This window comes from Equus asinus, chromosome 18 (assembly GCF_041296235.1).
Source record: "Equus asinus isolate D_3611 breed Donkey chromosome 18, EquAss-T2T_v2, whole genome shotgun sequence".
Taxonomy (NCBI): Eukaryota; Metazoa; Chordata; class Mammalia; order Perissodactyla; family Equidae; genus Equus; species Equus asinus.
Window position 1 is genome coordinate 8,731,493 of NC_091807.1, and position 25,243 is coordinate 8,756,735.

Sequence of the window (25,243 nt, forward strand, 5' to 3'; positions counted from 1 at the left end):
TTAGGATGGTTGCTTTAAAACTCTTGTCAGATAATTCTGTTTTCTGACTCGTCTCAGTGTTGACCTCAGTTGATTGTCTTCTCTTACTCAAGTTGTGATTTCTTGATTCTTGGCTGATTTTTAATTTTGTCCTGGATATTTCACTATTATGTTCAGAGACTCTGGGTCCTATTTAATGTTTTTTAATTTAATTTTAGTCAGCTGTCAACCTGTTTATCATGAACATTCTGGCTGACTTTGTGGGCTGCACTTCCTTTGACAGTCTAATTATCAAAACTTTGCAATGCTGTTTTGGTCTGCATAGTTTATCTTGTGCATCCGGCGCTTCCGCTTCTTCCTGCAGTGGAGACAGCAGAAGTAGAGGGGACTTGTTTCCCAAGGCCAAGTCAGCAAGAGGCATTATGCTACAGCAAGTGCCCCTGGATTAGGAATCAATTTCTTCTTCCCCTGCTGGGCCTGACTCTCCAAGCTACACCCAGGCATCAGAGGAAACCAGCAAGAGGGGTCCCTGAAGACTTCTTCATTCCCATGGGATGGAGAGTTCCTTCTAACCTAGAGGCAGAAAGGGGTTTTTATTCTCTATTTGAATCTCGAGATAATATTTACGTGTTATATATTATTATGATGTGCTTTAATATACCAGATTATTTACTACCTGAAGAGCCTTGTGGGGACAACTCTTTTCAGAAGTTTGGTTGTGAAAAAGGAAAAAAGAGGCTGTTACCTGGAGTTGAAAGTGAGATGAGGGGAAATATTTTTTTGTAAAGAGTGTATTTTATGTGTATAATAAACTGACATGAATTTATTGCTTTTCTCTTGGCAGATGAGGGACAAATGCTTGCATAGTTCTACAAAAATGAAGAGGAGATGGAAAAGGATTTGAATATGGAGTGGCAGGAAGCAGGATGGCAGAAGCTTGCACTAAATAACAGTTCTCTGGAGTCCATGGCAAATAAAGGAGTGAGGCAGCAAAAGGACCAAAGAATGATGAAGAATGGACTGTAGCAGTTTAAAAAACGTTAAGTCTCTACATGTTTACCTGGTGACTTTATGCTCTTCATGCCAGTGGACCATGGAACAAGAAATCACTGTCAGAGGACAGTCACAGTTGTCTGGGATCCTATTATTCCTGCCTTGGGAAATGTATTCTAATTATTGGTCCTGAAATATTCATAATGTAAATGACATGTTTTCCCCAAAAGTAGTTTTTGTGTATTTTTGCTACCAGTTACGTGATCCATTCCCACTCTAGTCATTTCATCTACGTCCTGTGGGAAATACTCAAACAGTAATTCTCTCTTGTAAGCCCGTAAATTTAGATCAATCACATCACATTCCCCTACCCAAGAAAATCCTTGTTTTCCCCTCCTAGCTTCTCATATGCTATTTTGTGTTGCATTTGTTTCAGTCTCCCATTCCACTTTTATGCCCTATTATTCCTTTTTTGGTGAATTAAAAATCTCTACATCATATTATTTCTTGCACTGCTTTTGCCTACTTTGGGCTATAGGACAATTTCCCTGACCTGTTGAAGTCTAAGTCACTGGTCTGTTTTGATAGACAGTTTGAGATTCTAGTTTCTATTGTTGTCTTTGCCGTAGATTCTGTGGTAGGCATTATTCTAAGATGCTTACCCCCCCTCAAGTTTTCCTGCCCCTGGTGCACTTGCTTTGTGTAATCGCTGGAACTGTGGCCATGATGGATTTTACTCCCATGACTACATTGTATGGCATAGTGGACTTTCAGAAAGGGAGATTATCTGGGTGGTCCAGACTGAATTGCCAAAGCTCTTTAAGGGCAGGGACATTTCCCCCTGCTGGTTGTGGAAGCACAAGTCAGAGAGTTTGAAAGGCATTCCACGTGAGAGAGGTTCTCTATTGCTGAGATGAAGAAGGCCTGTCCAAGGACCTGCCCTGCAAGTAGTGGAGCCGAAAGCAATCTCAGGCCCGCAGCTATAAGACAGCAGGGCCATCCATCCTACAACTGCAAGGAAATGAATTCTGCCCATGACCTGAAGGGGCTTTGCCTAATCCAGCTTCCAGCACAGCTGGCCAAAACCTGAGAAGAAGAAGGAATAGTTGACATGCCTGAGGCAGCCCTGTGGACAGATGCCGTATTCTTTCCCACAGAAAGGCAGTCTGCCCTAATTGTCCTCTGCAACAGGGATAGAAAGGAAGCTGTCAGCAAGCTCTACCAAAAAAAGCCATTGTCCTTGAGTTTGCTAAAATTTGTTTTCCATTGTGGAAGGCAGTCTCTAAGATGGCTATCCATTATCCTTGTCTTCTGGTATTCATTTTCTTGTGGAAATTCTCCAGCACAGAATGGGGTCAACTTATTGACTGGCTTCTAAGGAAAATAGCAGAAGCTCTGGGATTTCGTTTCTGACATCACATTTGAGACGACAGTGACTTCTGTATTGGGTCCTTCTCTTGTTCTCTCCTCTGTCTCTTTCTCATCCCTAGTGTTGGGAGAAGCATTGTAGTGAATGGTCCTATGCAGAGGTCATGAGCGATAAAGAGCCCTCAACACAGTAGCCCAGAAGACATCTAAAGCCTGCCCATGATCACGTGAGCGAGCTTGGAAACAGATCCTCCAACCCCAGTCAAGTCTTGAGATGACTGCATCCCTGGTCAACAGTTTAACTACAATCAAATGAAAGAACTTGAGTTAGAGACACAAAACAAAGCTGTGCCTGGATTGTTGACCTCAGAGAGAGAGGTAAGAGATGTTTGTTGTTTTAAGTTGCTAAATTCTGGGGTAATTTCTTACACAGCAACAAATACTCAAATATTATTGTAGAAAAGTGGGAAAAGAGATCCTGAAGAACACTTAACAGTCTGCCAGGGAATCTACAGTGTTTCATATTTTTCACAGTCTGCATCTTTGATACGTTCACGCTCAGAAGGACCGATTAAATATAGGCAAAGGAGACATCCATAATCTATTCATTTAGGCAGAAGTAGCAGTGCTTTCCATTCATTCATTATATTCACATCGATAGTATTTGTTATTGGAATAACAACAATACTTCTGAGAATATATGTTAATTATTTTATGAATTGTTTCCTTTTACCCCACATCCACAGTTCTCCTTACATGATCTTGAGAGCCTTATCACAGTGTCTGGGAATGACTGCATTTAAGCCCAGTATACAAAATCCCAAGGGAGCTCTGTTCTCCATTCCCAACCCAACTTACCTAAAACTCAAAATATGACCTTCTCTTCCTGGATACGTAGTGAGGAAATTCTGGTCTTCTCATCAGCTATAGAATTATGGTTCCCTATTCTGTATAACAAACAACTCCAAGCTTAGTGGCTTAAAAATAACAATTTAAGGGGTTGGCCTGGTGGTGCAGCAGTTATGTGTGCATGTTCGGCTTTGGTAGCCCGGGGTTTGCCGGTTCGGATCCCCGGTGCTGACATGGCACCTCTTGGCAAGCCATGCTGTGGTAGGTGTCCCACATATACAGTAGAGGAAGATGGGCATGGTTGTTAGCTCAGGGCCAGTCTTCCTCAGCAAAGAAGAGGAGGATTGGTGGCAGATGGTGGCTAAGGGCTAATCTTCCTCAAAATAAATAAATAAAATAAAATAATAGGAATATATGTTTTTTAAATAATAATTTAATACTATCTTTCATATTTCTGCTTGATTGACTGGATTCAGTACAACATTTATTTCTTATGGTCTGTAATGTGTTTGCTACAGGATGGTGGCTAAAGCTACAGTCATCTGAAGGCTCAACGTAGCTGGGTAGACAAGATAGATTACACACTAACATACTTACACATATGTTGGTACATAAGTGTGTACTTGTACTTACAAGACAACATGACTTCCCCATCAGATGGTATGATACATAGAATAGTGCTCCTCCTCGCCAAGAAAAGAAAAAATGTCTACATCTTAATTGTTCCTGGAACTTGGGAATAATATGTCAAAAGGGCCTTTGCACATGTGATTAACTTAAGGATCTTGAGATGGAGGAGAATAACCTGGATTACCTGGGTAGACCCAATGTAATCATAAGGGTCCTTAAAAAAGGGAGGCAAGATAGTCAGAGAAAGAAAAGATGTGCCAAGCAAGTAGAGGTTGAAGTGATGTCATCGTGAGGAAGTGGGCAGGACCCAAGGATTGCAGGTAGCATTTAGACGCTACAAAAGGCAAAGTACAAAAGGCAAAGAAATAGGTTCCCCCCTCAGAGACTCTAGTGGGAACCAGCCTTACTGATACCTCGAAGTTAACCTGCTGTTACTCATTTTTACTTTTGATCTCCAAAACTGCGAGACAATAAATTGTATTGTTTTAAGCCACTAACTGTGTGGTAATTTGTTACAGCAACAACAAGAAACTAATACCTATGTGATGGGTAGAATAATTGAAGTTTGGCTGGATCTCTGTCTCTTTTTCCATGAGGCCCTTCTATGTGGCAATCTTGGGCTCTCTCACAACATACTGTTCCTAGGTTAGTAGGACTTCTTACCCAGCAATTGGCTACCCCAAAGCTTGTGTTCTAAAAGACGGGAAGCAGAAGTTCCTCTTACATTAAATACTAGAACTGGAACTGACACATAATCACTTCGGGGACATTGTACCAGCTAAGTAGTCACCGTTCCAGACCAGATTCAGCTTTTGGTGAGGAGAGGAACCAAAATGTCTGTCCATCTTTAATCTGTCCTTTAGACATGTGTTATTTTCATTTCTCACAAATTCAAAATACACTCACCCCCTCTGAAAATTCCCCAAATTTCATCCCATTATGATATCAACTTCAGTTTTTAGTTCCCAGATCTTGCCGTATAAATCAGCTCCAGGTTAGAATATGACTCTTGGGGAACAATTCCTTGGATTTGGATTCTTGATTATTATTCCTGTTGATCTGAAGTCTTTTGAACTAAAGGAACAAGTTATCTGTCTTCTTCACACCTGATGTACAAAAGGGAGAGTCGTAGGACAACTGCAACTGACACTCCTGTTCCAGACTAAGGAGAGCTCAGGAGGTCTGGACAGTCACAGGTCCAGAGCAATCCTGAAATACAGTCAGTCGCGTGTCACCGGTTCCTTGATTAAAGCCCAATCTGCTCTGTGGGAGTGTTTTTCTGTGGATCTTGACTCTACCTGCTAAACTCTTGGCTTCACTTTCTGAGTTGTATTTCTCTTTGTGTAAGAATTGGTCCTTCCTTCTTTCCTTTTTCCTCCCCCTCCCTTTCTCCCTTCCTTTCTTTTTTCTTCCTTCCTTCCTTCTTTCTCTCTCTCTTCCTTTCTTTCCTATTCTTTTTTCTTTTCTTTTCTTTTTAGCTAAGTAGTTTTCAGAGCCTGCCTCTTGCCAACAAAAAGTTGGGGGCCTGAATGTCTCTTGACACTTTGAACTCTCTCTCTCTTTCAGTGAAAGTAAGTAAAATCACTAACAATCTTTGGACTTCAAATTATAAACCACTTCATTAGGCAACTCACCACCACAATCTCTTCTAACGCCTGGGGCTGAGGGTCACAGTAGAAGAGGAGGATGCCCTGAAGAGTCTTGGACAACTGTGTCTAGCTGAGAGGGTTTATGAACCACTGAATTCCATAGTTCTGAGGATTTAACAGAGGTCTCAGAACCTCACTCTTGAAAACGTGATCAGCGTCCTGAATTCATTCACTGCCTTGAGGAAATTTCTTACTTTCAGAGTATTTTCCTGGGAGAGATTGGGAATGAGAAAATATTTCATTTTGGAGCATATCAAATCCTGCCTCAGAGAATTTCTTCTAGATTCTGCTTGAGACTGAGCAGTTCCTTCTTTAGTTTTTCTCTCTACCTGTGCATTATCATAGAGAGTTAAACTAAATTAGATGGTCTTAAAGTTCTGCTTGGGAATATTCTTACACAAATCCACAAATCCAATAGAAATATGTTATATGTCTGCTTTACCACTCATGAGAATATCACCAATTTTTGCCACTAAGAAACACATAAACCAGACTCATAACAAATTCCTACTTATCATTTCAGCGTTTGCTAACATTCTCCCTAAAGCCGTGCTAACACCTGCCTGCTGCCTATTCCCAAGCCAATTCCACATGTTTTCATTTCTAAAAATTTTTACAGCAGTAACCCGCTTTCACAAATAAATTTCCTTTCCAATTATTTGTTGCTGTGTAACAAACCACCCCCAAAACTTAGTGGCTCCAAACAGCAATTTATTATTATCTCTTATGTTTCTGATGATTTATTTGCTCAGCTGGATGCTTCACACTTTTGGTCTCTCTCTGGTTGAAGATAGATGGCAACTGGGTCTGAAGTCATTTGTACGATTGTCTGAGCTAGATTGGCAAGATGTTGTCTTTACTAACATGCTTAGAATCTCAGATGGCTTGCTTGGGACGTTTGGGATCTAAGGCTCTCTCTCTGTCTCATGCTCGCTCTCTCACCCTCTTTCTTCCTCCCTCCATCCTTTCCTGCCTCCCTTCTTCCCTCCCCATGTTCTTCCCTCCCTGTGGTCTCTGCATACAACTAGCTTAGGTTTCCTCACAGCATGCTGGTCTCAGAGTATTCAAATTTCTTGTATCAAAGCTGGATTTCCCTAAAACACGTACACCAAGACAGGAATCAGAGTCTTCCAGTCCCCTTAACAAATTGACATAGCGTCACTTCTACCACGTTCCATTGATTGAGCAACCACAGGACCAGTCCACATTCAAGTGAAAGCGGACCAAACCTCACATCTTGACGGGAAGAGTGGTTAAGAGTTTGTACCAGTTTTCATCCAGGATGTGAAATTTTCACCCTCTCTTCTAAGAATTTCTCATAGATGGACTTGGATTAAATTCTGCTCCTTTAATTAGCATTTGCTTTTAGATGCCTTTCTCCTCTACCTCATGTATGAATTATTCAATGCCAAGACAGATAATGTGAATAAGGATTAGACCATACATGGCATCAATGAAGTTCTCAAATTCTCTTTATCTACTAATGTATGATAGTCTTGTAAGAAAACCTTATTACACAATTCTGTATTTTGTAAACCATTGACTAATTCAATTCCACTTAAATGTCTTTCTCGTGCCCCATATTATCCCCATTCCATGCAAAGGCATGCTTTATCTTTATATTTCTCACTGTCTATTTGTTTGTTCCAAGTTTCCTCGTCCCAGGTGAGTGCACTTAAAGGGGTGTATGAGAACTCAACCATTTGAAGACCATAAAATCACTGGGTCCGAATTGGGGAAAAGGTTATGCCATTTTTCACTTTGTATTAAAAATTCTAACTTTAGTGCACTTAATTCTTATAAAGTAACACAAAACTAAAAATAGACCCAAAAAGCGTACACAATGAAAAATTTTGTATTTTTTCTCAGTCCAAGAAGTAATTTCCTCTTCTAGGAAGAACAAAACTAATATTATGAATTTATTTTATATTCCATTATATGTACAGACACATATACACACAAACATACATAAGTAAATATGTATCTGTATTAATATACACGTATATGTATATCTGCATATGTATTGTGTGTGTGCATGTGTATCCTTATCATTCAAATGATAGCATACAGCATGTACATTGTAGCATGCCTTTTTTTTCCTTGTTGACAATAGTATAACTTGGAGATTGTTCTATATTATATATTAAATATATATATAAAATTATATATTAAAAGAGGCTTATCACTCTGATTCATTTGATTTTTTTCTTATTTTACTTATGGCTATAGAGTATGTCATTGTTTGTCATAGTGCATGATAGATTATTTAACCAATTTCCTATTGATGGACAATTAAGTTTCTTCAAATATTTTTCTATTAAAAACAATGTTACAATGAGTAATCCTGAACATACATCATCATTTTACAAACCTCAGTACAATTGGAGGATAACGAATTGTTGAGCCAAAAGATATGTATATTATTAATTTGGAAGATACAGCCAAATTACTTTTTGTAGAGAAAATCCCAGTGTACATGTTCAGTCTTTTCCTCTACCTCTTATTCCAATCTTTTGGATACATGGAATACTGTCAAATATTTGATCGTTGCCTATCTGACAGTTGAAAAATAGTATCTCATTGTACTTTGAATTTGCGTGTATCTTATAAGTTACATTAAACATCTTTCATGTGATAAAAACATTTGTATTTCATTTTCTATCATTTGTTGTGATTGTTTTTATTTGATTGTGTTGGTCCTTTTCTTATCGACTCTATAAGCTTTTTATATAGAAGAGAATTATATTCAGTGATTTTTCTGCTTAAACTATATACTTATTTTATTTTGCCTTTATCTTTTATTTGAATATTTACCCTAAACTTTGATTTAATATCAATCAGATTTATCAGTCTTTTTCATTTTCTTTCATATTTTAAAAGGCCATATTTTTGGTGACATTAAGCAAGAATTCTCTCCTTTTTTATATGATTTTTTAACAGTTTAATCTATGATACAGCTTGAATTTATTTTGGTATAGGATATGAAATCTATATCTAATTTATCCAGATGGCTACCTAGTTGTCTAAATATTCATTATTGTATAATTTCTCTTTTTTCCATGGTTTTAAGATGCCATTTTTACCATGCTTTAAATTTCCATGCATATATATATATGTATTTATGGAATTTCTTTACTCTTCTGTTCTTTTTCTTATCCATGTAGCAGTCCCACATAACATTGTACTTGCTGGGCCACTTCTGCCTTGAGGCGGTAAAGTTGAGTCTGCAAGAAGACAATTCTGCTTCAGAAGAGTTGAGGTAACCTTCTCTTAAGATGTTATTATTAATGACTAAGCAATCCCTGGAGAAGCATTTTAGGTCCTATTTTAAATTCCTGGGCCTGACGTAACAAAGTGCCACAAACCAGGTGGCTTAAAAAACATAAATATATATTCTTATGTTTCTGGAGGCTAGAAGTCCAACACTGAGGTGTCCATAGGGCTGTGCTCCCTCAGAAACCTGCTGTGGAGTCCTTCCGTGTCTCCTCCTCACTTCTGTGGTTTGCCGGCAATCTTTGCCAGTCCTGGCTTGCAGCTGCATAACTCTAGCTCTGCCTTTGTCGTCATGCGGAATTCTCACTGTGTGTCTCTGTCTTCACAGGGCCACAAGGCCTTCTTTTTTTATAAGGACGCCAGTCCTTTTGGACTAGGGGACTACCCTACTCCATTATGATTTCATCTCAGTTAATCACATCAGCAACGACCCTGTTTAAAATAAGGTCACATTCTGAAATACAGGGGTTCATGTCAGGGAGGAGACACAATTTAACCTATAGCAATTCTTTGATCGTATTCTTAGTCTTCTGCTCAGCAATCTGACTCCATTGACTTCCTTCTGTAACCTCTGGATATATTAATCTTGTATGATTACTCAAGATGTTTCTGTGACTAGTCTATAAATCTATGCCTGCTACTACCATTTGTCAGTACATGATTGTGCAATAGATTATTTGAATTGTTTTACAGAAAATATTTTATAAACACACATGCTTATAAAGCTATAGTAATATATTTTATACATATGCATAGTTATCAAATTTTATTATACAAAATCATTTCAGCATTTTAAAGCATCAGTAAATTTTATTGTCTTTTTTATACATAGACTATCGTGCAGTCACTGTTCTGGCCCAAATCCTGTCATGGGGTTTCCATTCTAGAGTAAACAGACAAATTCCCTGCAGGGTTTGTCACTCCCTGCCCCTACCTCTTACCCCTGGTCCACCTGTGTGCCACTAAGTCATCTCCAGCTACGCTCAGTTTGCTAACTCTGCTCCACATTCTCTGTATCAACCCTGTATTCTATAATCACAATATATTAATGCCAAAAAATAAAACAACACAGTGGGCCAGCACTTGCTAAGCTGGATTTCATGTATGAATTACTTTTTCTTCATAGATAAACATCTATACTTGTTAATTACCAATGTAATCAATTCTTATGACTTGCAGAGAATTAGATTTAAATAATACTACACAGTGGTTCTCTAATGCGTGTAAACTTTTTGCTGGTAATGTCTTTGGTTAATACTACAACTCTCAATTTTATAGAAATGTGATGTTTTAATTATACTTGGGTTTTGTTTTATAGATTAGTCCTTTGTTCATTTTGAGTGATCACTGCTTAGCCAGTTGAATCAAACCCAGTGTAAAGAAAGACTACCTTTAGAGAACTGGGATAATCAGCTTGGGTCTCTCAAAAAGGAAACAAGAGAACAAAACATTGGCAATGACATCCAAGTCGACTAGGGAAAGACAGACTCTGAACCTGGCAGACACATGTTCTGACAACCAGAGAGTTTATTCTGTGGTCACTTACGAGCAGCTTGGCAGGTAACTACCATTGTTACGAAATGTCTTTCAGCACAGTCTGCTTCCACGTTACAAGTCAACATTGCGAAGAAAATTCTGGCTCCGAAGTCTATTGATCTCAGGAAGTAGAAGCACTTAATGTCAGGCCCAAGCAATCTGGTTATCAGAAAACCATACATCTTCCTTTAATACCCAAACTGACGCTATTTTAGATTTCTTGAATGAGTGAAAAAACAAATATGCGGGGCCGGCTCCGTGGCTGAGTGGTTAAGTTCGCGCGCTCCACTGCGGTGGCCCAGGGTTCGGATCCTGGGGGTGGACATGGCACCGCTCCTCAGGCCACGTTGAGGCGGCGTCCCACATCCCACAACTAGAAGGACCTGCAACTAAGATATACATCTGTGTACAGGCGGGGGTTGGGGAGATAAAGCAGAAAAAAAAAAAGATTAGCAACAGTTGTTAGCCCAGGTCCAATCCTTAAAAAAAAACAAAAAAACCCCAAAAAAACAAAAAAACCCAAATATGCTTCTGGATCTGGATAACATGAAGTTTTGGAATCTGCAACATGGTCAGAGGGAGAGGGAAGTACACTCTGGTGCATGGTGACTTCATCAAGAAACTACCTTTATTAGGCCCTTAGTGGCAATAAGTGGACTTTCAAGCCATCACTTTTATCTTGTCATTGTCAAGCTGTGATGACATAGCATTTAATAACTTTCGCATATCTAAAATAGCACAATCATTGAAATGACAGAGAGGATGGCCTAAAATAAATGCCAGTGATAGAGGGGTGTTAACCTTTGTTACTGGCTGAAATTTGAACTTAAATTTGTAACATATAAGAATTTGAAATATATAAGAGGGAGTTTGTGTCTTTTAATCGAAAAAGAAATACTGAGTTAATTCTTACCTATTTGAAAGGAACTGATTCGTTTTGTGTTACATTCACTGAAGTGGAAAATTAGCATGAGGTTATGAAAAGAAATAAAAAAACTCATTGTAAACTAGAATGAAAAGAAAAGTAATTAATTGGTGCACTTTCCACTGCTCCTGAGAAAGACAATGCACTGGAAAAAAAGAATTAACACTGTGGAAAGTAATCTAAACAGCAAAGGTCAAAAGTACAGATTTTATTGAGAGCAGTGCTTTAGAGTGTGAGATTGGGAACAATGAAGTCATCTTCAAGTTATGCAAATCTTGATACAGAATTTTATTTCCTTTATCTAAAGTATCTTTACAAATTCTGAAATACATGTGCTCTAAGACTACTTCTAAATTACATAAAAGATCAATAGATAACATTGCACCGTCACTCAGCTGACTGGCATTGCTACTTGATAAGCCATTCTGTTATTCCCTATGTTCTTGAACTGTCAATAAAGTCACTCTTGGTCATCGTGATGGTTAATTTTAAGGCCAACTTGTCTGGGCCGCAGTGCCCAGATATTTGGTCGAACATTATCCTGCATGTTTCTGCGAGGGTGTTTTTGGATGAGATTTACATTTAAATTGGTGGACTTTGAGTAAAGCAGATTTCTCGCTATAACGTGCGTGGATATACATATATCCCATTGTCTCTGTTCCTCTGGACAACTTTAATACAGTCAACAAAAATATTTTCCTTTTTTGTCTTCTTTCTTGACTGCCTAAAACACTTGTTTAAGATACTAGATTCAGAGAATATGCAGAAATCTCAAGAAATTCTCATTTCCTGACTATCTTGTTGGAGGTCTGGTGATCTTTGACATGTCATGACCCTTTCTGATTATGATTTATAAAATTTCCCTAGAAGATTTACCATGTATTTAGTTGTGTCAAAATGCTTTAAGGTAATGAATTTGCTTATGGCACCTGCTTAAATCTTTCCTCACAGGTAAACTAAATTGGACACAAATGCAAATTTGCGACAAGTTGAAATTCACATGTAGTTGTCACTATCATCCTTTAACCTGTAGATCATGTGTGAGGCCCGTTCCAGAAAACCTGCTCTTCTCTGTCCTTGGAACTCAGGCAGGGGGCACGCAGGATGGTGGGTACCACCAGGTCACCAGAACTGCTCATCTGCTGGGAGATCACACTTGATCTGAATAGAAGAAAAAACCCTGTCCCTGCATGCTAGTTTTGCGTTGCTGCTGTAACAAATTTGCACAAGTGTAGTGGTTTAAAAGCAATACTAATTTATGTTAAAATTCTGTAGGTTAGAAGTCTTACATGAATCTCACCAGGCTGAAAGGCTATAAGGACATATACCAAAATATTAAATGTGGTTATCTCCATCTATGTTAGTGATATAAAAGGGTAACTGATGTGTCCCTTATTTTTACTAATATGTACTTTCTAGTTTTAAGTGAATTTACTAAGATTGATTCAGAAATCAAAATATAAAAGCTAAACTTTGGGACGAGAACAACATGCATTTAATATACTATTAATTAACTTAAGCATAAATATTTAAACAAAAGAAACTGTAATATTCAGTTGGATTCATGTTAATTTCTAATCCAGTTTCAATAGAAACTGCATGAAATTCTTAACTAGAAAAAAATTAACCTCTTTGAAAGACAAACAATATTAAATTTATTGACATTATTATTAAAATCTGTTTATTACGATTCATTTGTATCTAAGTATATAGACAGATGACAAAGAAATAGGCAGAATCCTATTCAAATCCCACATGAGGAATAATGGGCTCTTTAGGCTGATATATAGCAGGATGGATTATTTTAAGAGCTTTATATTTCCTGGGACAAATAACCTTATACATAAAGTCATTTGTTTTTCTCCCTAAAAGTAGTCCCATGAGGGGATTACATCCAGCCATTTAATGACTTCTCACTTCTTTATCTCTTACATGGTAGTCAAAAGCATTTGACACTGCTGTTCTCAACTCTCTTTGGAAATACTCGTTTCTCCTTGACCTCTCAATAGTATTCAACTTTGTTGGCCACAGAGGAGACACAAAGAGCTCTACACATAGACAATTTGCAGCTGGATTGTGAGTGCTCCATTTGCTAACAGTTAGTAAAGGCTTTCTCCAGATTTCTTCAATCACAACAGAATTCAGAGAGGTGTTAGAAATTCTGTTGATTTTTATTTTCCATTGTTCTCTCACCCAAATCAAAATGGGCCCAGAGAAGGGGGTTCATATGTGTGCACTTACACATTTGGTTGCAGCTGCTAGATAATTTTACATTTAGTCAAAGATTGATGTTCTTCAGTATTTAATCTAAGTTTATTTCCTTAATTTTGAATAAATAAGTTAAACACTAATTTGGAAAACTAACATTCTTGAGCATTATAAAAAGTAAAAAATATTTGAAAAGCTGAAATCCTGTATATCATCGTGTGTAATTGGAGGCCACATTTTGTTTTTATATTCTGCATTTTTCTTTAGCATAGCTAAAATTTTCTTTTTTATGTTTCTGCATTACATGAAGTCAATTTTTTCTCTTTTTTGAGGAAGATCAGCCCTGAGCTAACATCTGCCGCCAATCCTCCTCTTTCTGCTGAGGAAGACTGACCCTGAGCTAAAATCCATGCCCATCTTCCTCTACTTTACATATGGGACGCCTACCACAGCATGGCTTGCTAAGTGGTGCCATGTCGGCACCCTGGATCCAAACCATCGAACCCTGGGCCGGTGAAGCGGAACGTGTGCACTTAACCCCTGCGCCACCGGGCCGGCCCCTACATGAAGTCAATTTTAAGGAGAATTTGGGAAGTTACAAAACAAAACTTATGAACACAAAAATGCAAATCATGTCTTTTTTAATAGCATTGGTGAGATATAATTCACACCATGAAATTCAGTCATTTAAAGTATACAGTTCAATAGCTTTTTGTATATTCTCAGAGTTGTGCAACCATTACCACAATTTTTTAATATTTGCACCACCCCCAGAAAAACTTCCTGTCAATTAGCCGTATCCCCTATATCCCTCAAGCCCACTCCCTCATGTCCTATGCAACCACAAATCTGCCTTCTGCGTCTATAGATTTGTCGATTCCATACATTTCATGTTAATGGATCCATGTAGTGTATAGTCTTTTGTGACTAGCCTCTGTTTTCCTATTGTAACATTTTCATCCTTTCGATGATTTTTTCAGGATTTTAGAAAATGTATTTTCTGAATGCTTGCTCTATGGCGTGCAATGAACACTTCAATTACCAGAATCAATTTGAGATTTATACTAACTTAATCCCATTGAGATATAGAAATATTACTCCTATAAGGTTTTATTTCCTCTTCCCATTTTTGCACTTATTGTTATATATATTACATCCATAAAATCCATAAAAATTAAAATCCAACAAAACATGCTTCAAATTAAAGTGTAATAAATATTTATATAATTTATAAAATTTCACATCTTTTAACAAAACTGAGAGAATGGAGAATGAGTATATATCTCTCTAATTTTTTAATACAAATTTTATTTACAATTTCTGGCTCTCTTAATTTGTTCTCATGGATTCAAGTTATCATCTGGCATCATTTCTTTATTCCAATACAGCTCTGTTCCCGCTCATATCCTTGGTGCTATTAATATAAAAATAATTGCAATTCTATACATGATAGACACAACAGTAAAATTATATACCTATTGCTTTCTAAATCAGTTACTGGAAGAAATTTGCGATTCCTTTTTTTTCTACCTAAATAATTACCTTTGCTGGTGCTCTTTATATTTTCATATAGATTTTAATTACTACCTGGTGTTATGCACTTTAAATCTGAAGAACTGTCTTTAGCTTCCTGTAACATAGGTCTGTTTTGTTTTCTTTTCTTTGCCTTCAGCACTTTGAATATATCATCTCACTGTCTTGTGGCTTCCAGTGTTTTCGATGAGAAGCCAGTTTTTAATCTTACTGTGGTTCTATTACATGTGAAAAGTTGTTTTTTTCTCCTTTCTTTAGAGATTTTCTCTTTGTCTTTCAGTATTTTGAGCATCATATAGTTGGGTCCACAGGACACCTTTGTATTTATATTGCTTGGAGTTTATTGAGTTCCTTGGTTGTGTACAGCAATGTTTTTCATCAAATTTGTGAAACTTTTAGCCATTATTTATTCAAATATTCTTCTACCCCTTTCTATCTCTTCTCTCCTCTGCTACTCCTATTATGGGTATCTTGATGTGCTTAATGGTGTGCCACATTTCTTGGAGTCTGTATTTATTTTTCTTCATTCTCTATTTTCTCTCTGTTCTTCAGACTGTGTAATTTCTATCAGTCTATCTTCAAGTTTGCTAATTCTTTCCTCTGGTGGCTCAAAACTATTGTGGAACTGCTGTAGTGAATTTTTTATTTTAATTATTTTACTCTTGAACTCGAGAATTTCCATTTGGTTCTGTGTTATAATTTTAATCTCTTTACTAGTATTCTTGATTTGATGAAACACTGTCATCATATCTTTCTTTACTTCTTCAAACATGTTTCCTTTAGTTCTTTGAACATATTTACAATGGATATTTTAAGTCTTCATCTGGCAAATTGACCCCTCACCTCTCTCAAAGGAAGTTTCTGTTGCCTGCTTTTTTCCCTGTGTATGGGATACACTTTCCTGTTTTTCTGAATGTTTCATAATATGTTCTTGAAAAGTTGACATTTTAGATAATATATTGTAGCAACTTTAGATTCTGACCTCATTTCTGAGTCTTGTTGTTGTTGTCTTGCATGTTTAATGACTTGGCTGGATTATTTCCATGAAGTCTATTGCCCTGCAATGTGTAGCCTCTGATGTCCCTCCTCAGAGAGTGCAAACTTGGGCAGACACACAGTCACCCTGGGATGACCGTGGTTTAGCAGGACTCTGTTTGACTCCTTCTTTCCCTGATCTGCCTGTAAAGATGTAACTGATCTATCTCTATTGGCATCACACTCAGCTGTTAGCCTCCACCATTTGCCCATTGAATACTCAATCACTTTTGTCAATGACCTGGGCACATGTTGCTCCACAGTCGGATCTAATTAAATTCAGGCCCTTTGCAGGAGTATGTTGTAGCCCAGTCTTAAAGCTTCTTTTGTCCCCAATAGGGATCTCTTCTTAGCTGTCTTTTTTTTCCTGGTTCTCTCTTTTAACTTCTAACTAGTCAATGATTTAGCGTTTTGCTAACTTGGAGCCACCAGATTCCTCATAATTTCTTACCACAGAAATTTCAGGGCCAGCCTAGTGGTGCAGTGTTTAAGTATGCACATTCCGCTGTGGCAGTCTGGGGTCCACCGTGTTGGATCTTGGATGCAGACATGGCACCGCTTGGCATGCCATGCTGTGGTAGGCATCCCACATATAAAGTAGAGGAAGATGGGCACAGATGCTAGCTCAGGGCTAATCTTTCTCAAAAAAATTTAAAAAAGAAAGAAATTTCTGTTGTTTTCAACTGCACCCTTAAGCTTGCCTTTCTTCTGAATAAAGTCACTCTCTTTACAGAGAGCAATGAATTTGCCTTTTCTCCTTGGAAAATCTTCTGTGTTACTGCTCTGAAGGTGGAGGGTAGAAAGAGTAGACTACTTCCACCAGGGTGGCAGCCCTTCATTTTGCAGATGTCACTGGGTGCGGGCAATAGTTCCTGTTCTTCTTAGCTTGCTTTTTCCGTCATGCAACCACGCCCTATGAGCAAGCTGCAGCAGGGTTGATTGAGGTCTAGGATTCTTATCTTGCTGGGATAGATATTCCACCCTAAAAGTGGGTGCTTGGTGGAGAAGGGAGCCCCAACCCTCAGCTGCTCTCGCCTGGAATAGAGCTTCTGCAATATGGAGACTGGAAGACTAGAGATGAGATAAGAAATGGTGGCAGTCTTCCCATTCTGGGGAAATACATGGCCTTAGACTTGGCCCTAGGGGGAGAGAGAACCCTTTCTTCTTGGCTATACATGTTAGGAGTAGACCTTATTTCCTGAGATAGGGCAGGAAGAGGGGGTCAGGAATAGCAGACTGTAGCACTAATGTATGAGCTTTTCACTCTCTTTACCAATATTTAGAAGTTTTTTTCAATAAATGTTTCTCTATTGGCTGTATGCCCTAAGGGCATTTTCCAGGTATTTGTATTTATTTATTTATTTATTTATTTTTGGTGAGGAAGATTGGCCCTGTGCTAACATCTGTTGCCAATCCTCCTCTTTTTTCTTGAGGAAGATTGTGCCCTGTTAACATCTGTCCCAGTCATCCTCTATTTTGTATATGGAACACCACCATAGCATGCCTTGACAAGCAATGTGTAAGTCTGTGCCCGGCATCGAAACCCACAAATCCAGGGCTGCCGAAGCAGAGCATGCAAGCCTAACCACTATGCTACTGGGCTGGCCCCTTAATTTTTTAGTATAATTTTCAACATTTAAGATTGTTTTGCTGGGAAGAGAGTCAGAATACACAGGTAAAAGCAAGAAGTTCTGAGATATTCTGGCATTCCTTACTGAGTCTTTGCTCAGTTACAAAAGAAGTACTTTGTCTCTTGGTCAAAAACCACCAAGACATTCAAGATATGCCAGTTTCAGATAAGCAAAGGCACAGTTATGCTGAAAGGTTTTGTGTCCCACTGGTCACACAACCCACACTAGGTACAGATGCAGAACAATATAGTCTATGAATTTTCAATGAAAAATAGACAGGCTGGTCCAAGGAATGTCTAGGGGGTTTCAGAACTTTAAGTGCCATCCTGTAAATCAATATGAGTACATTTCATTGGTATCTTGGCCAAGAATCAGTCCCATAGTTCCATACACCCCCAGAGGTAATCAAAGTGCTACCTGAGATAAGCTGCACGTTAACTCTAACCTTACACACATTTTATAAAAAGAACTGTTAGAGGTTGCTCACTCATACTCCGCTAGAAATAGAATCACTATATCTGTATGCATATTATCTTTAATTTTCTTTCTGTTTTTTCCCTAGAATTGATTCATTATTCTTTCTAAATAAACTTTTTAAAAAGGAAGTAGATCAGAGAGACACCAGAAGACTCTCAATAGTTGGTAATAAATTGTACCTGTGGCTTAACAAAGTACATGTTTGGTCATCATTCCTTTGCATTAAAAATAATGCCAGCATGATATGCAAGTTTCACGAGAGCTGTGTTTTTTCACTGTATTTTAAATAACCATCAATATTCTATTGCACATCTTTCAAAATGAGTTTTTTTAATTTTCTATTAATTTGAAATATATTTTTAGCATTTTACCTGGATTTATGGGCTAATGCTCCTATTCAGTCCGTATATTTTCTACAAACTCATAAATTCGAGGCTGAATGGCTTTTAAAATTTAACAAATACACACAAAAAATTTTGATATCAATAAATTTTGGTGATAATTGAAGATTAGTTTATGTTGGCACATACACAATTATCCCATCAAGATGGGCATTTATGCTAGAAATAATAAAATATTTACTATTGCTTAAATTGGAATGGAGAATGTATTATTTCTTTAAGGATATTTAGTTAATTTAATTTATTAAATGGTAGAAAAATAATTTAAAAAGTATATATTAATTTAATTGTCTAACATTTCAGCTGTTTATCTGAGTATGGTATAATTTCTATACATATTAAAATAAGTACTAATAATAAAAAATCTAAGAGGATAGTTACTTGAAAGAGTGCTCATTTAAATGTAAACACATTCTATTGAGATAAAGAACATTCCACAATTAAAAACTACTTCCTGAGAAGGCCTTTATTCTGACATAATTCAATTGCCACACATTAATGTTCACGGCTCTAGTAGTCTGAGTTCATAGAAAAGTTTAAAAGGCATTAACTCTGTGTTTCTTATCCAGTGTGTTATTTCAATTGATGCTGAATCTAGAAAACTAAGAATGAACATCTACTTTTTCTGATAGAATTTAATCTTCTCAACCAGCAGTAAACAATCCTACGTAATAATTTATTTATTTTTAAGTTAACGTTTATATTCCCTTGAAGAGCTTTCCCCGGTGTTGTATGATTTTGTGATTAAAAAGAACTTTGTGCTGCCTCCGTTGGCCAATCTTGGACCAAACTGAGAAGATGGCCGGATAGTCTCCTCGTGAGCCCCTTCCTCTCGTGCTGTTCTCCATGGCACCCTGGGAAAACCAGCATGCTGCTCTTCTTGTTCTTGGGTTATTTGTTACTATAGGGCTCTGGTTTATACCCTAAGACTAGATCACTGTGCCTTCAGGGCCTCAAATAGCCGTTTAATCAAAGTCATGCCTCATAAGAAAAGTGTCATTGAAGATGCCACACAGGTGTTTTAAATAATGTAAATACTACATGCTTAACTTATAAGAATAAAAATTACCTGTGGCCTAGATATTTGACATTTGTCAGAACCTCCAAATATCTTTTAAATCAACATACATCGGAATTCATTTCTTTGCTGACAGTCAGTCTTCATAATCTTAAGGATGAGATTCTGTTAAATCAAAATTGACAAAGTAAAAGAAATCCTAAAGTTGCTTTTACTTTCTCCTTATGACAGACAATTTAGAAAAGTGTATATCCAAATACATTAGTTATAATGTGACAAATGCCTCTGCACAGGCCTGAATCGAGGGATTTGCAACGATACATAAAAATCTAAAACCACTGCCTTAGTATAACTATATCTCTTTATGCACCTAGAGGCAAAGAGAGGAGAAAGAGTCAATGGATAGAATTACTTCATTGATCTCTCAACACAGGGCCTCTTTATTATAGTCAGTTCCCTCTTTCCATTCTGAGCGTCAGCGTATTGGAAACTCATTTAAAGAGTATTACAGCCAACTGGAGGCTTAAGTGTAAGTTTGATTCCCTATGATTAAGACAGGAATATGCTTCCAAATGTTTTAATTTTCTTTAAAAATGTTATTATAATCTACATATTAAAGTGAGTCTTTTATTGTTACTTACATCGATTTGCAAGAGGAGCCTCACACTTAAGTCTTATCTCACTTGCTGCCAAGATCGGCAGACTGGCTCATCAGGTGCTCATGTTCTGCTGCTGAACTTCCGCTTTTGCTTCTTTTCTCTATATATTCTGTCACAAGCCAGCTCAGTGTTTCCAACTTTCCTGTCCATGTCACTAGGCTGGAGTCAGTTCCCTCGGAAAGAATCAGAGCAAAACTGAGAGACGTGAGACGATGTAATTTGTGTGTGTGTGTGTGTGTGTGTGTGTGCAGGTATTTTTTAGGAGACTATCATAGGCTGAAAGCATGTAAAATAAGCATCAATTGTTTGTTTATAGCACAAATGTGGAGTCTAATTCTCTGGAAGTTAAAATTACGCACTGCTGAGGTGATAAAAGGAACTCGCGATACACAAATGACGTGTCCTGAAAGACTGCTGATACGATGCCCATGAACTAGAAACTGAGCAGCCAGACCAAACACAAAACTCTCCAAGGTAGTGCAGAAAAACTGGGGCGCAAAATGGAGAGAAGTGGCTCAGCCTTACATTTAACAGTCATCGTGCTTCTCTCCTGTCCTCTAAAACTGGGAATTTCCCTCACAGGGGAGGTGGAAGATGATATAATTTATAGACTCATAGAGTTTGACTATTTCATAATTGTAGATGATTTAATGATGATTCTGGTCAGATAGGAAACTATGGCAAACAGCTCACTTTCTTTGTTGTTTTTTCTCTCCAGATTCGTCTGACTCTGGGGTTCTTATCCTGAGCTCATGCATCACCTAATCGAATTCCTGTTGGAAACAGTAGCACGGATCATAACTCGAGTCACGTGTGTAACTGATGTACTCTATGGGTTCCCCGTATCCTCTGAATATGTGCTACTATTTGCCAGTTTCACTATCTGTTCCTAGCTTCAGGTGGGCAAGATTCCTGCCAGGTTTTGTCTTCTGTTTCTTGCCCACCTCTGTACCACTTGTTGTATCATCGTGTCATATATTGGAAATTATGAGTAACAGTGTATCAGTCAGTGTAGACTGAATTTTGAGGCCATAACACTCTTAGAGCTTTTATAACTACTACCGCTACTACCGTGAGAGAGAAAGAGAGAGAGGAGAATCGCACATGAGCTTTCCCCTACTTCAGCTGGAAAAGATATACTTTATTCCTACTCTCATTTCATTAGCCATAACTAGTTCTATCACCCTGCTTAACTGGAATCGAATAGAGAATTCTAATGTCATTTATTCTCAAGGAGAGGAGTACTGGATATTTGTGAGCATCACTAATGTTTTCCACCAACACCGATGATATTGTCTCATGGTTTGACTACACGTCACCCAGGAAAGTACTTTGCCTACGACTGGCAACCGGTATATGCTACATTTTTTAAAAAATTATATTTCTCCTCTTTTTGTTTTATCTTTAAATGCAACTATATTATTACAATTGTTTTATTTGTTTTAGATTATTTAACTTAATACGTTGCTAAGTTTTTTTTCTTTTCTTAGAGAAACACAGGGACTCATAACCAAAAGGGTATATATTTTCTATTTTCAAACACAACAAACTCAAATCAGAGCCACTTCAAACTTCACCTGCCAACTAGGTCATAATAAATTTACATTGCATGGCAATGCACTAAACCCAGAACAATAAAACAAAAACTCTTGAAGATAAATTACATAGTAAGAGGGATGGCCCTGGTGGCATAGCAATGAAGTTCATACGCTTGCTTTCGCAACCCTGGGTTCACCACTCCAGATCCCAGGCGTGGACCTACGCACCGCTCATCAAGCCATGCCATGGCAGGCGTCCCACATATACAATAGAGGAAGATGGGCACAGATGTTAGCTCAGGGCCAGCCTTCCTCAAAAAAAAAACAGGTCCTCAAGAAGAAAAGAAATCATGGAGAGTTATAACTGTAATATGTTTATTTTTAAAGAAGCAATTTATATTTAATAGAGGTAAAGGTATGATGTAGAGAGAAGCGTAGACAGGAGATGAAAGAGCAGACTTCCAAATGACATCCTTTTGCCATTAATTAGTAAAGAAACTTGGGATAAAACACTGATCTAAGTCTCTTGAATCTAATTTATTTTTATTATTCCATATGTGCTTTTGAAAAGCAGCTTTTCTTCTGAGAGCAGCAGAATACATTATCTTAATATCCTCTCCATAGAGTTTAAAGTTTAATTTATATTTTCTAAAGTTCTAACTTTATTTTAATGTTTTCATATAATGGATTATTTCTATTACCACTTTATCATAAAATACTATTGTAAAGCTTTAAAACAATGAAAAGAATAACTTTACAGATTGATTCATACTTTGGGGGATGTCAGTTTATATATTAACATCCATAAATATTTTTATAAATAGTATTAAATTGTCTACTATACAATGTGCCTTTTTATTTATTCAAATATACCATAAATGATAGTATATGTCTGGTCTCTGTCAATATACAACTTGATCAATTGTGTAATTTATTGGTTATATAATAAAACAACTATGAATGCATCATGAATTATTCCAAAATTGTCAATTCATTGACAAGGAAGTTATTTTCGTTATGTTAGTATTATAAACAAATAACATCACATCTATATGTTTATCAATTTCAGAAATGTAATTGATGGGTGAAAGTGGCTGCAAATAATTGAAGAGTTAAGATATGTAGAAATTTATATTTGATGTTTAATTATTAAAAGATCCTCATTCCAAGTGTTTTACAAATATTAAAAAGTTACTTCCCAGTAACAGTGAATTAGAGCCCTAATCACTCTCAGCACACAATGCTGTCACCAACACATAACCATTCTTGTGATATTTTGCGAAGTAAGAAACGAAGTGTGGTGCAACTCACTATTGTTTAACTTAATTTAATTATCATTTGTTAGAGCATTTTATAAGTCTATTATATATTTACATTTCATTTTTCATTGTTTTTATTTAGTTTATTTTATCTTATAACAAGAAACTAACCTATTAAGTTTTTAGGGTTGTCCTTTATTTGTAACAGCCCAGTATTATATGGGTATTCACTATTCTTAAGCTCCCAGATTCTACATTTCTCACATCCTTGCCCATTTTCTCTGACTTCATCACATCCTTGTGTTTCATTCCCTCATGATATATAGACAAAAGGAATATTCATATTAATTCATATGAAAACATATATGTGTGGATAATTGATATCTCATGTTAGCTTTATGTGTTATTTCTTCATTTATTCATATGGCCTAGTTGGACTTTTTTGGAACGATATCTTCATGCCATCTTAATCTGTAACCGGATCATAACTCACAAAGGTTCTGTAAGCTCTGGATTAATTCATCCTCACTATCTATATTATGGAATCAGCACACTGAAATCTAAGCATTGTAAGTGTTTCCCAAATCCAAACGTGAGATCTTTCATTACTCTGGTAATTTGAAGATTTGAAAGTCTAAAATTTTGAAAATGGCTCTTCTTTCAGATATATTATGAAGATTTAAATAAATATTTTCCTCATTATTCTTGTCTTATTTTCATAAATGTACCTGATGAAGTTTCCCTTTATCTTGGCAATTGTTTTAGACGGCTGGGCAGGACTGTCATTTAATCAGGAATTAAGGAGAAATGGAGTTCTATGATGACATCAGTAAAGGTAGATGGCTACAAGTAGAAGTGTGAGAGAAAGATGATGAATCATGATGACCCTGAGCCCAAGCTGAATCTGGGAAGAGAATGCCCAGTTTCATGTATGAAGTGAGGATAAAAAAGAGCAGTAAGGTTGAGAACATTGAGAAGAAAGGAGGGAATACGTTAAAAAATGAGTCAATATAAACAGTAAACAACTGATATTCTAAATGGTCTTTAGGAGATACGTTTTAATTGTGGTTTTTGGTATATTACAGAAGATCAAAGATAGTTGGCTAAGTGAAATATAAAGTTCTGAATTTAAAAAAATTTCTAATATCAAAACCAATATAACTATGGACATTATTTCATTTTTAATGGCTTTTACTATAGAAAATTGTTAAAAAGATCATTTAAAATTGAAGTAATGCTCAATGATTCTCCTTGAATTAAATAATGATGGAAAATTTAACACATCATAGGAGAAAAATACTTTATTGTTCTTTTTGAAATATATATGTGATGAGTTCCATGATGATTTTAATTATGTTCAAATAGTTTGGTAGCAGAATAAGTAATGTAAACAAGTAAATAATTCATCATTATTTTTTATGTGAGTTCCGAAAAAAATTAAAGGTAAAATTTCCATTTTGGATGATTAAAATATCTACCTTTATATAATAAACACAACATATTACTAATTTAATAAGTGCAAACAAATTTCACGTAAGAACAAAATGAGTTAAAATGTTTGTATTTAATTGAGGTATTGACAATATGCTTGCAATGAATCAGTGTGGGATTTTAAAATGTGTCAACTTAATGTGTCGAATGTTGAAATATTGTTTTATATTTGAGTGGATAGCAAAATGAAGTGTAGAATTAGTACTTTTATAGACAGTTTAGAGATACTGTTCTGCTCCTGAGTTTTTTCTCCAGATCCAAATATTTCATTGTCAATTTAACATATATTAAATATTATATTATTAAATATGTATGTTTATGTGTTATTTTGTAAAGAGCAAACCTTCACTGTTTTTAGCAGAGTGTAATGGTAATACATCATATAATAGTTACACAAAACTAGATGGTTATACGATATAAGCATAAATGTTTCCAGGTTTACCCCACTTTTTGTCTCCAATTAATTGTAATGGACTTTGGAAGCTCTGCAAGCTTTGGCCCCCAATATTTCTGGGAAACCTGAGGCATTCTCACATTAGGTCACAAAAGTGTCTGTTTCTACCAGAATTCCCAGTACTTCATCAAGCAAAAACGTTCTTTCTGCTCTCTCCAGGGGACACAACTCTGCTTCGGAGCGTCTGGCACCATCAGGATTCATGTCTTTCCTCTGAGTATGGCCATTACCCATCTCAGCTGCCATGGTGCTCTTTCTTCTTCTCCAGGTTCTCACTGATGTCTGTGGGAAAGTGTGTGTGTGTGTGTGTGTGTGTGTGTGTTGGGAAGGCAGGCCC

General features: G+C 36.8%; 1 long non-coding RNA gene across 1 annotated transcript; it reads left to right on the plus strand.

The window, feature by feature from the left end:
* Positions 1–826: 826 nt before the first annotated feature.
* Positions 827–24,564, plus strand: LOC139040954 (uncharacterized). The gene is made up of 4 exons (XR_011495278.1): positions 827–1,018; positions 2,463–2,718; positions 8,633–8,727; positions 20,883–24,564. It is a non-coding gene; the product is annotated as an uncharacterized lncRNA (long non-coding RNA).
* The last annotated feature ends 679 nt before the right edge of the window (positions 24,565–25,243 follow it).